At 44.7% G+C, this 9868-nt stretch overlaps 1 protein-coding gene across 1 annotated transcript in view; it reads left to right on the forward strand.

Moving 5' to 3' along the window:
• The window catches only part of LOC147084992 (Fc receptor-like protein 3), a 405119-nt gene that overhangs the window by 212976 nt on the left and 182275 nt on the right, over positions 1-9868 (forward strand). The gene's annotated exons all lie outside the window — the stretch shown is intronic.

Here is a 9868-nt window from a genome sequence, read left to right on the forward strand (position 1 = left end):
ACATGCATTCTAAAAAGCTGGAGCAGCATACTATTGAAAGGGCTATGCGATCCCAAAATCATCGGATCAGATCAAAGCTCTGCAGTCCTGCCACATCCCGTCGTGAAAGTTGGAGGACCATTAAACAACTAACGGGAGGAGGCGGCTCCATGAATAACCCCATCCTCATTGATGATGGTGCCCAGTACGTGAGTGCAAAAGGCAAGGCTGAAGTGTATGCAAACATCTTAAGCCAGAAGTAACGAGTGGATGATCTATATCGGCATCCTGCTGTGGTCCCCATCATCACAGAAGCCAATCTTCAGCAATACGATTCACTCCACTTGATATTACGAAACGGCTGAGCGCACTAGATACAGCAAATGCTTGGACACTGACAACATCCCAGCTATCGTGCTGAAGCCATGTGCTCCAAAGCTAGCCGCACCACTAGCCAAGCTGTTCCAGTACAGTTACAGCACTGGTATCTATCCAACAACGTGGAAAACTGCCCAGGTATGTCCTGTCCACAAAAAGCAGGACAAATCCAATCAGGCCAATTACCATCCCAACTGTCTACTCTCAATGTTTAGCAACGTGATGGAAGATGGCATCGACAGTGCTATCAAGTGGCACTTACTCACCAATATCCTGCTCACTGATGCTCACTTTGGCTTCCACCAGGACCACTCGGCTGCCGACCTCATACAGCCTTGGTCCAAACATGGACAACGGTGTTGAATTTCAGTGCGGAGGTGAGAGTGACTGCACTTGACATCAAGGCAGCATTTGACCGAGTGTGACATGAAGGAGCCCTAGTAAAACTGAAGTCAATGGGAATCGAGGGGAACTCTCCACTGGCTGGAGTCATACCTAGCACAACGGAAGATGGTTGTGGTGATTAGAATGTAATCATCACAGCCCCAGGACATCGCTGCAGCAGTTCCTTAGGGCAGTGTCCGATGCCCAACCATCTTCAGCTGCTTCATCAACGATCTTTATCCAACATAAGAGAAGAAATGGGGATGTTCGCTGATGACTGCACTGTTTTCAGTGTCATTTACAACTTCTCAGATAATGAAGCCGTCCATGCCAACATGCAAGTAATCCTGGATGACGTTCAGGCTTGGGCTGATACGTGGCAGCTAATATTCGCGCTACAAAAGTGCCAAGCAATGACTATCTCCAACTAGCGAGAGCCTAAACACGGCCCTTTGACATTCAATGGCAATACCATCACAGCATACTCCACCATCAAAATCTTGGGGGTCAACACTCACCAGAAACTTAACTGGGCCAGCCTCATAAATAATGTGGCAGCAAGAGCAGGTCAGAGGCTAGGTATTCTGTGGCGAATGTCTCACCTCCTGACTCCCCAAAAACTTTCTACCATCTACAAGGCACAAGTAAGCGTTGTGATGGAATAATCTCCACTTGCCTGGTTGAGTGCAGCTCCAACAACACTCAAGAAGCTCGACATCATGTAAGACAAAGCAGCCCGCTTGACTTGCACCCCCTCTACCACTTAAAGATACACTCCCTCCACCACCAGCGTACCGTGACTGCAGTGTGTACCATCTACAAGATGCACTGCAGCAACTTGCCAAGCCTTCTTCTGCAGCACCTCCCTAACCCACAATCTTTTCCACCTAGAAGGACAAGGGCAGCAGACGCATGGGCACAACACAACCTCCTAGTTCCCCTCCAAGGTACACAACGTCTTGGCTTCAAAGTATTTCGCTGACCCTTCACCTTCGCTGGGTCAAACTCCTGGAACTCCCTACCTAACAGCATTGTGGGAGTACCTTCACCACATGGAATGCAGCGGTTCAAGAAGGCAACAAATGCTGGCATTGCCAGCGACGCCCACATCCCATAAAGACGAATAAAACAAGTATTTCCTTGTTTGCAACTGTTGCTCGTGAAGACAAAACATAAAAAAGTTACTAGCTGCAGAAATATGTTATTGCACCTCTGACCACAAGAATCACACTACTAAGGCCATAACTGTTGCTGCAAACTTTGCAAAAATAATTGCAAAAGCGTCAATGACCAATGCAGATGTGCCTGTGTTTCATTGTTTTACATGTAGAACCTGGGCGTTTTTTCCAACTAGGATTCAATGGATTGAAGGTTACAATTATACAATGTGGCCAGTTCTTTCCACAAGGTGGCATTTATGTGCTGTGCAACAAAATAAACATGGGGACCATTATAAGCTCATGAATGAACAAGTGAGTGACATGAGAGGGCTGTCGAATGATGAGAGATTGTGTAGAATGGGTCTATACACTCTCGAGTTTAGAAGAATGAGGTGAAATCATTGAAACATACACGATTTTGAAGGGAATTGACAGGGTAGATGCTGAGAGGCTGTTTTGCGTGGCTAATATGTCAAGGGCTAGGGGGCATCATCTCAGGATAAGGGGCTGGCCATTTAAGAATGAGATGAGGAGGAAATTCTTCAATCAGAGGGTTGTGAATCTTTGGAATTCTCTGCTCCAAAGGGTTGTGAATGCTGAGTTTTGAGTATATTCAAGGGTGAGAGAGATTGATTTTTGTACTCTATGAGAAACAAGGGATATGGAGATCAGGCGGGAAAGTGGTTCACATTTGGACCAAAGACATGGGTAGGAAGAGGGATGAGGTCCTGCAGCAAGATTTTAGGGAGCTAGGTAGCAGATTAAAGAGCATGAACTCAAAGGTTGTAATCTCTGGATTACTCCCGGTGCCACGTGCTAGTGAGTATTAGGAAAAGGAGGAGAGAGCAGATGAATGCGTGTCTAAAGAGTTGGTGCTGGAGGGAGGGCTTTTGTTTCCTGGATCACTGGGTCTGCTTCTGGGGAAGGTGGGATTTGTACAAGTCGGACGGGATGCACCTGAAACAGAGCAGGACAAATATCCTTGCGGGGAGGTTTGCTAGCATTGTTGGGGGTGGTTTAAACTAACTTGGAAGGGGGATGGGATACAAAGTGGAGCTATAATAGGGGGTGATGTACAGCCAAAGATAGAGGAAAAAAAGAGTCAGCTTGGAAGGCAGAGCAAATATTTAATTTTAATGCAAGGAGTCTTGCGAATAAGGTGGATGAATGGAAGGTGTTGATGAACACATGGGAGTATGATATTGTTGCTATCACGGAGACATGGTTGAGGGAGGGGCAAGACTGGCAGCTCAATATTCCGGGGTACAGAATCTTCAGGCGAGACAGAGGGGGTGGTAAAACAGGAGGGGGTGTCGCAACATTAATTAAGGAGTCAATTATTGCTACAAGGAGGGATGATATATTAGCAGGTTCCTCTAATGAGGCCATATGGGTAGAATTTAAAAACAAAAAGGGTTAAGCACTTTGCTAGGAGTATACTATAGGCCCCCAAACAGTCAGGGGGAGATAGAGGAACAGATATGTAGGGAAATCTCAGAGAAATATGCAAATAATAGGGTAATAATAGTGGGGGATTTCAAATTCCCCAATATTAACTGGGATAGTCAGAGTGTGAAAGGATTAGAGGGTGCAGAAATCTTAAAGGGCATCCAGGAGAGTTTTTTGAGCCAGCATGCAGAAAGTCCTACAAGAGAGGGGACGGCACTGGACCTAATCCTACCGAATGTGGCCGGGCAAGTGGAAGAAGTGTTAGTAGGTGAGCACTTTGGTGACAGTGACAATAATTCGGTGAGATTTAAGGTAGTCATGGAAAAGGACAGAGACGGACCGGAAATAAATGTTCTAAATTGGGGGAAGGCCGAGTTTAATATGATAAGGCAGGATCTGGCCAAAGTGTACTGGGATCAGCTACTTGTAGGAAAATCCACATCGGAGTAATGGGAGTCTTTCAGAAGGGAAATTGAGAGAGTACAATGGCAACATGTTCCTGTAAAGGTCAAGGGTGGGACCAACAAGCCCAGGGAGCCTTGGATGTCAAGGGATATACGAGAATGACTCAGGAAAAAATGGAGGGCTTTTGGCAGATACAAAGGACTAAAGACAGAGGAAGCCCTAGAGGAGTATAAAAATGCAGGGGGATATTTAAAAAGAAATTAGGAGAGCGAGGAGGGGCCATGAAATAACACTGGTGAGCAAAATAAAGGAAAATCCTAAGGTGTTTTATAAGTATATTAAGGGTAAGAGGGTAACTAGGGTAAGAATAGGGCCCATTAGGGACCAAAGTGGCAATCTGTGTGTGGAGCCAGAAGATGTAGGTGTGGTTTTAAATGAATTTTTTGCATCTGTGTTCACTATGGAGAAGGGCGATGCAGACATAGATATCCGGCAGGGGGACTGTGATATACTTGAACATATTAGCATCGAGAAGGAGGAGGTACTGGCGGTTTTAGCAGGCTTAAAAGTGGATAAATCCCCAGTCCCGGATGAGATGTGTCCCAGGCTGCTTTGTGAGGCAAAGGAGGAGATTGCAGGGGCTCTGGCACAAATTTTCAGAAACTCTCTGGCCACAGGGGATGTGCCAGAGGACTGGAGAACAGCTAACGTGCTACCATTATTCAAGAAGGGTAGTAGGGATAAATGAGGGAATTACAGGCCAGTGAGGTTAACATCAGTGGTAGGGAAATAATTGGAAAAAATTCTGAAGGACAGAATTACTCTCCACTTGGAGAGGCAAGGATTAATCAGGGATAGTCAGCATGGCTTTGATAAGGGGAGATCATGTCTGACTAACTTGATTGAATTTTTCGAGGGTGTGACTAGGTGTGTGGATGAGGGTAGTGCAGTGGATGTGGTATACATGGATTTCAGTAAGGCTTTCGATAAAGTCCCGCATAGGAGACTGGTCAAGAAGGTAGGAGCCCATGGGATCCAGGGTGCCTTGGCACATTGGATCAAATACTGGCTTAGTGGCAGAAGGCAGTGGGTGATGGTCGAAGTTTGTTTTTGTGACTGAAAGCCTGTGTCCAGTGGGGTACCGCAGCAATTGGTTCTGGGTCCCTTGCTGTTTGTGGTCTACATTAATGATTTGGATGTGAATGTAAAAGGTATGTTCAGTAAGTTCGCAGATGACAAGAAAATTGGTGGGGTGGTAAATAGCGAGGTGTGTAGCCTCAGTCTGCAGGGCGATATAGCTGTGTTGGTCAGATGGGCGGTACAGTGGCAAATGGAATGTAATCCTGAAAAGTGTGAGGTGATGCATTTTGGAGGGACTAACAAGGCAAGGGAATATACAATGAATAGTAAGACCCTAGGTAAGACAGAGGATCATAGGGACCTTGGTGTGCATGTACATAGATCCCTGAAGGCAGCAGAACAGGTGAAAAAAGTGGTTAAAAAGGCATATGGGATACTTGCCTTCATTAGCCGAGGCATAAAATATAAGAGCAGGGAGGTTATGATGGAGCTGTACAAAACGCTGGTTAGGCCCCAGCTGGAATACTGTGTGCAGTTCTGGTCGCCACACTATAGGAAGGATGTGATTGCTTTGGAGTGGGTGCAGAGGAGGTTCACCAGGATGTTACCTGGGCTGGAGCGCTTCAGCTATGAAGAAAGACTGGACAGGCTGGGGTTATTTTCCCTGGAGCAAAGAAGGCTGAGGGGGGACCTGATTGAGGTGTACAAAATTATGAGGGGCATAGATAGGGTAGATAGAAAGGAACATTTTGCCTTAGTAGAGGGGTCAATAACAAGGAGGCATAGATTCAAGGTCAGGGGCAGGAGCTTTAGAGGGGAATTGAGGAAGAACTTTTTCACCCAGAGGGTGGTAGGAATCTGGAAATCACTGCCTGAAAGGGTGTTGAGGCCGGAACCCTCACAACATTCAAGAAGCATTTGGATGAGCACCTGAAATGCCATAGCATACAAGGCTACGGACCAAATGCTGGAAAATGGGTATAGATTAGAAAGGGCTTGATGGCCGGCGCGGACGCAATGGGCCTAAGGGCCTCTTTCCGTGCTGTATAACTCTATGACTATGACTCTATGGATGATCAGCCAGTATCTTATTAAATGGCGGAGCAGTCTCGAGGCTCCATATGGCCTACTCCTGCTTTATTTATTATGGGGTTATTTCTAATATTCTTATGTCCTTAAGAATAACTTAATGGTCCAGAAATTCGGGTCTCCACGGGTGAGTACGCATGGAAAGGGTTCAGAGGTAGAACATGTGTGCCGGAGAGGCAGCGCGTGTGCATGGAACTTAGTTTTTTTTTTGCAGTTTTCTCCGGGAGGGTAAGTCTACAGGAGTTACACTGTCAGCAAGGCCTGCTTTTAACAAGGTAAGTGGTGAATTAATTAAAATTAAAACATTTTTCCCACAGGTTTATTATTTTTAAATACTTTAAAGAAAGGTAAGTTTATTTTTAGCCCCATTAGAAAATGTAATTACATTTTTCAAAAATTTAAATTATTGTTTAAAATAGTTATTTTAAGTAATTTACGGTTATTTTAAAAATGTGATTTAAAAAAAAAATTATTTGAAATTTTAGTGATGTTTTGTGGCTTATAGTGTTCATAGTTTTGACAGCTCTACCTGTCAATTTTATGAATGAAGCATTCCCTGCTACCATTGGCTCTCCATGACCCACGTGATCCCAGGGAACGCATCAAACTAACTGCGCCCCTGGGATACGCAAGCTCTGCGCGCCGGCAGTTGGAGGAGGCCCAGGATCGGAATCCCACGAGGGCCCACAGCAGAACGGCCGGCACGCTGGGAAAGTGCAGGTCGGGGGGCTTGCACCCGCGGGGAGCCCCCGACCCGAATTTCTGGGCCATTATCTTTTAAAATCGACCGCACTAAGCAGTGGAACTAGTTGTGGCTAACTTGCTCCCACAACTAATGTCAATTTATTAAAATAGGTGAGACTCTGGTAAAAGAGTCGGTGGTAGCTTAAAGATGCAAATTCTGTGCTGGTTCCTGTTTTCTGCTCTTGTGGTCCAGTGGTTAAAAAGACAACAGAGCGCTGACGTCAGCATCTCACAGAAAGGCAGCCTCAATGTCATGTGACTATAATGTGTCACTTCTGTCTAAATTCCAGTAAACAGCTTTAGAACTTATTATTGAAAATCTACCATTATATATTTCCCTGCCAAATGCACTTGATGCTTCAGTTTAGGTCAATTTATATTAGTGAATTTTTTCTCTTCAGCTTTGTTAACTCAAGTTTAAGTAGCAGATACTGAAACTAGCGGGAGTTTAGAAATCGTGCACCGTTTATAGATCACGGTATTGTTTCTCCCTTGCCCCAGAACATAAAAGAAAGATACTCACAGTGAAACTGCAATCGTGAGTTGCAGAAATACTCTTTGATTGTTAACCTCTGACTGTCTCTTTCTGCCTGCCTTGCTCTGTCCCTATCAGTATGTCTCTCGCAACGCCTCACACTCGCTCACTCTCTCTCTTCATCTTTAGCTCACCGTGTGCCTGTATGTTAATCCTCCTGTATGTCTCTCTCCCCATCTCTCTGTCTCTCTCATACCCACTCTTTCTTGCTGACAAGCTTTCCTGCTCTCCATCTTTTTGCATGTAGATCTCTCGGTCTCGCGCTCTCTCTGACCTGCCTAATGTGAGTGTCGCTGTCTCTATGACACTCTCTGCTGCTCCCTGTCTATTGTACTCTCTCGCTCTGTCTTTAGCTCTCTGTCTCCCTGAATGTGTGTCTTTCAGTCTTTGTCTCTCTCTCTCTATCTGTACCTCCTTGTCTCTCTTTTTTTCCTCTGCCTTTCTTGCTGTCTCTGTGTATATGTCATATGTTTCTATCTCTTGCTGTATCCCTTTGACGCTCTCTCTTGTGTGTCTATCTTTCACTCTGACTTATTGACTCACTTCCTCTCTCTCTTAATCTCTCTCGCTTTGATTCTATCACTTTGTCTCGCTCTCTCTTTGCATTTATCGCTTTCTTTGTGCACGTGTGTGTGTTTCTCTCTCTCTTTCTTTCTCTCTCTCTCTCCCTCTGTCTCGCCCCAGCATATGTTCAGAAAGAAGCGTACCTGTGCCACACAAATTCATGAAGCAATGATATGGACCAAGATTAACATCTAGCTAGAGAAACGACGCACTGTAAAACTAACCTCATTTATTAATAGCAATTAGTAAGGGTGAAACAACAGAACCAACGCTGATATATCATATGAAGTGCATAAACATGTTAATTTCTCCTAATCAACAAAACTACGACAATATGACATTCACAGCAGTTTCTAATTAAGAACATAAGAACATAAGAAATAGGAGCAGGAGTAGGCCAATCGGCCCCTTGAGCCTGCTCCGCCATTCAATAAGATCATGGCTGATATGATCCTAACCGCCAATCTACTATCACAGAACCATCTCCTGAATCGAACAGAATTAGACAGACGAAATAGGAGCAGGATCAGGCTACACGGCCCCTGGGCCTGCTCCGCTACCCACAGGGCCATGTTTGGTCCAAACCTAGACTCATGTCCAAATTCCTGCCCGCTCCCCATAACCCTAAATTCCCTTTACTTCTAGGAAACTTTCTATTTCTGTTTTAAATTTATGTAATGATGTAGCTTCTACAGCTTTTTGGGGCAGCATATTCCATGGGTCCAGCACCCTCTGAGTGAAGTAGTTCCTCCTCATCTCAGTGTTGAAAGAGCAGCCCTTATTCTAAGACTATGCCCCCTAGTTCTAGTTTCACCCATCATCGGGAACATCCTCCCCGCATCAACCCGATCCAAACCCTTCGCAATCTTAAATGTTTCAATAAGCTCGCCTCTCATTCTTCTGAACTCCAAAGAGTAGAGTCACAATCTACACAACATCTCTTCATATGTCCATCCCCTCATCCCCGGGATTAACCGAGTGAACCTTCTTTGTACTGACTCGAGAGCAAGTATGTCTTTTCTTAAGTATAGACATCAAAACTGTATGCAATATTCCAGGTGCGGTCTCACCAATACCTTGTACAACTGAAGCAATACCTCCCTATTTTCATATTCTATCCCCCTAGCAATGAAAGCCAACATTCCATTGGCCTTCTTAATCACTTGCTGCACCTGCATACTAACCTTTTGAGTTTCGTGCACCAGGACCCCCAGATCCCTTTGTACTTCCGTACTTTCCAGTTTCTTGCCATTAAGATAATAACTTGCTCTATGATTTTTCCTGCCAAAGTGCATAACCTCACACTTTCCAGTATTGTATTCCATCTGCCAAATCTCTGCCCACTTACTGAGCCTGTCTATGTCCCCTTGCAGGTTTTTTTTATGTCCTCCTCACTCACTACTTTCCCTCCCATCTTAGTATCATCCGCAAACTTTGATATGTTACACTCGGTCCCCTCCTCCAAATCGTTAATATAGATTTTAAAGATTTGGTGACCTAGCACTGACCCCTGCGGAACACCACTAGTTACTGATTGCCAGTCTGAGAATGAGCCATTTATCCCAACTCTCTGCCTTCTGTTAGATAGCCAATCTTCTATCCATGCCAGAATATTACCCCCAATCCCGTGATTTTTTATCTTAAGCAATAATCTTTTGTATGGCACCTTGTCAAATGCCTTTTGGAAGTCGAAATACACTACGTCCACTGGTTCCCCTTTATCCACCCTATATGTTACTTCCTCAAAGAACTTCTTCAAATTTGTCAAACATGACTTCCCCTTCATAAAACCATGCTGAATTTGTCCTATTAAATTATGATTATCCAAATTTCCTGTTACTGTCTCCTTAATAATGGACTCCAAAATTATACCTACCACAGATGTTACACTAACCGATCTATAGCTTCCAGCCTTCTGTCTACTGCCCTTTTTAAATAAGGGTGTTACATTAGCAGTTTTCCAGTCTGCCGGGACCTTTGCTGAGTCCAGGGAGTTTTGGAAAATTATTATCAATGCATCCACAATCCCTACCGCCACTTCCCTCAAGACCCTAGGATGTAAGCCATCAGGTCCAGGTGATTTATTCGGCTTGCGTCCCAT

Source organism: Somniosus microcephalus, unplaced genomic scaffold (genome assembly GCF_052327205.1).
Source record: "Somniosus microcephalus isolate GS21.2 unplaced genomic scaffold, FLI_Smic_1.0 unresolved_chr9, whole genome shotgun sequence".
Taxonomy (NCBI): Eukaryota; Metazoa; Chordata; class Chondrichthyes; order Squaliformes; family Somniosidae; genus Somniosus; species Somniosus microcephalus.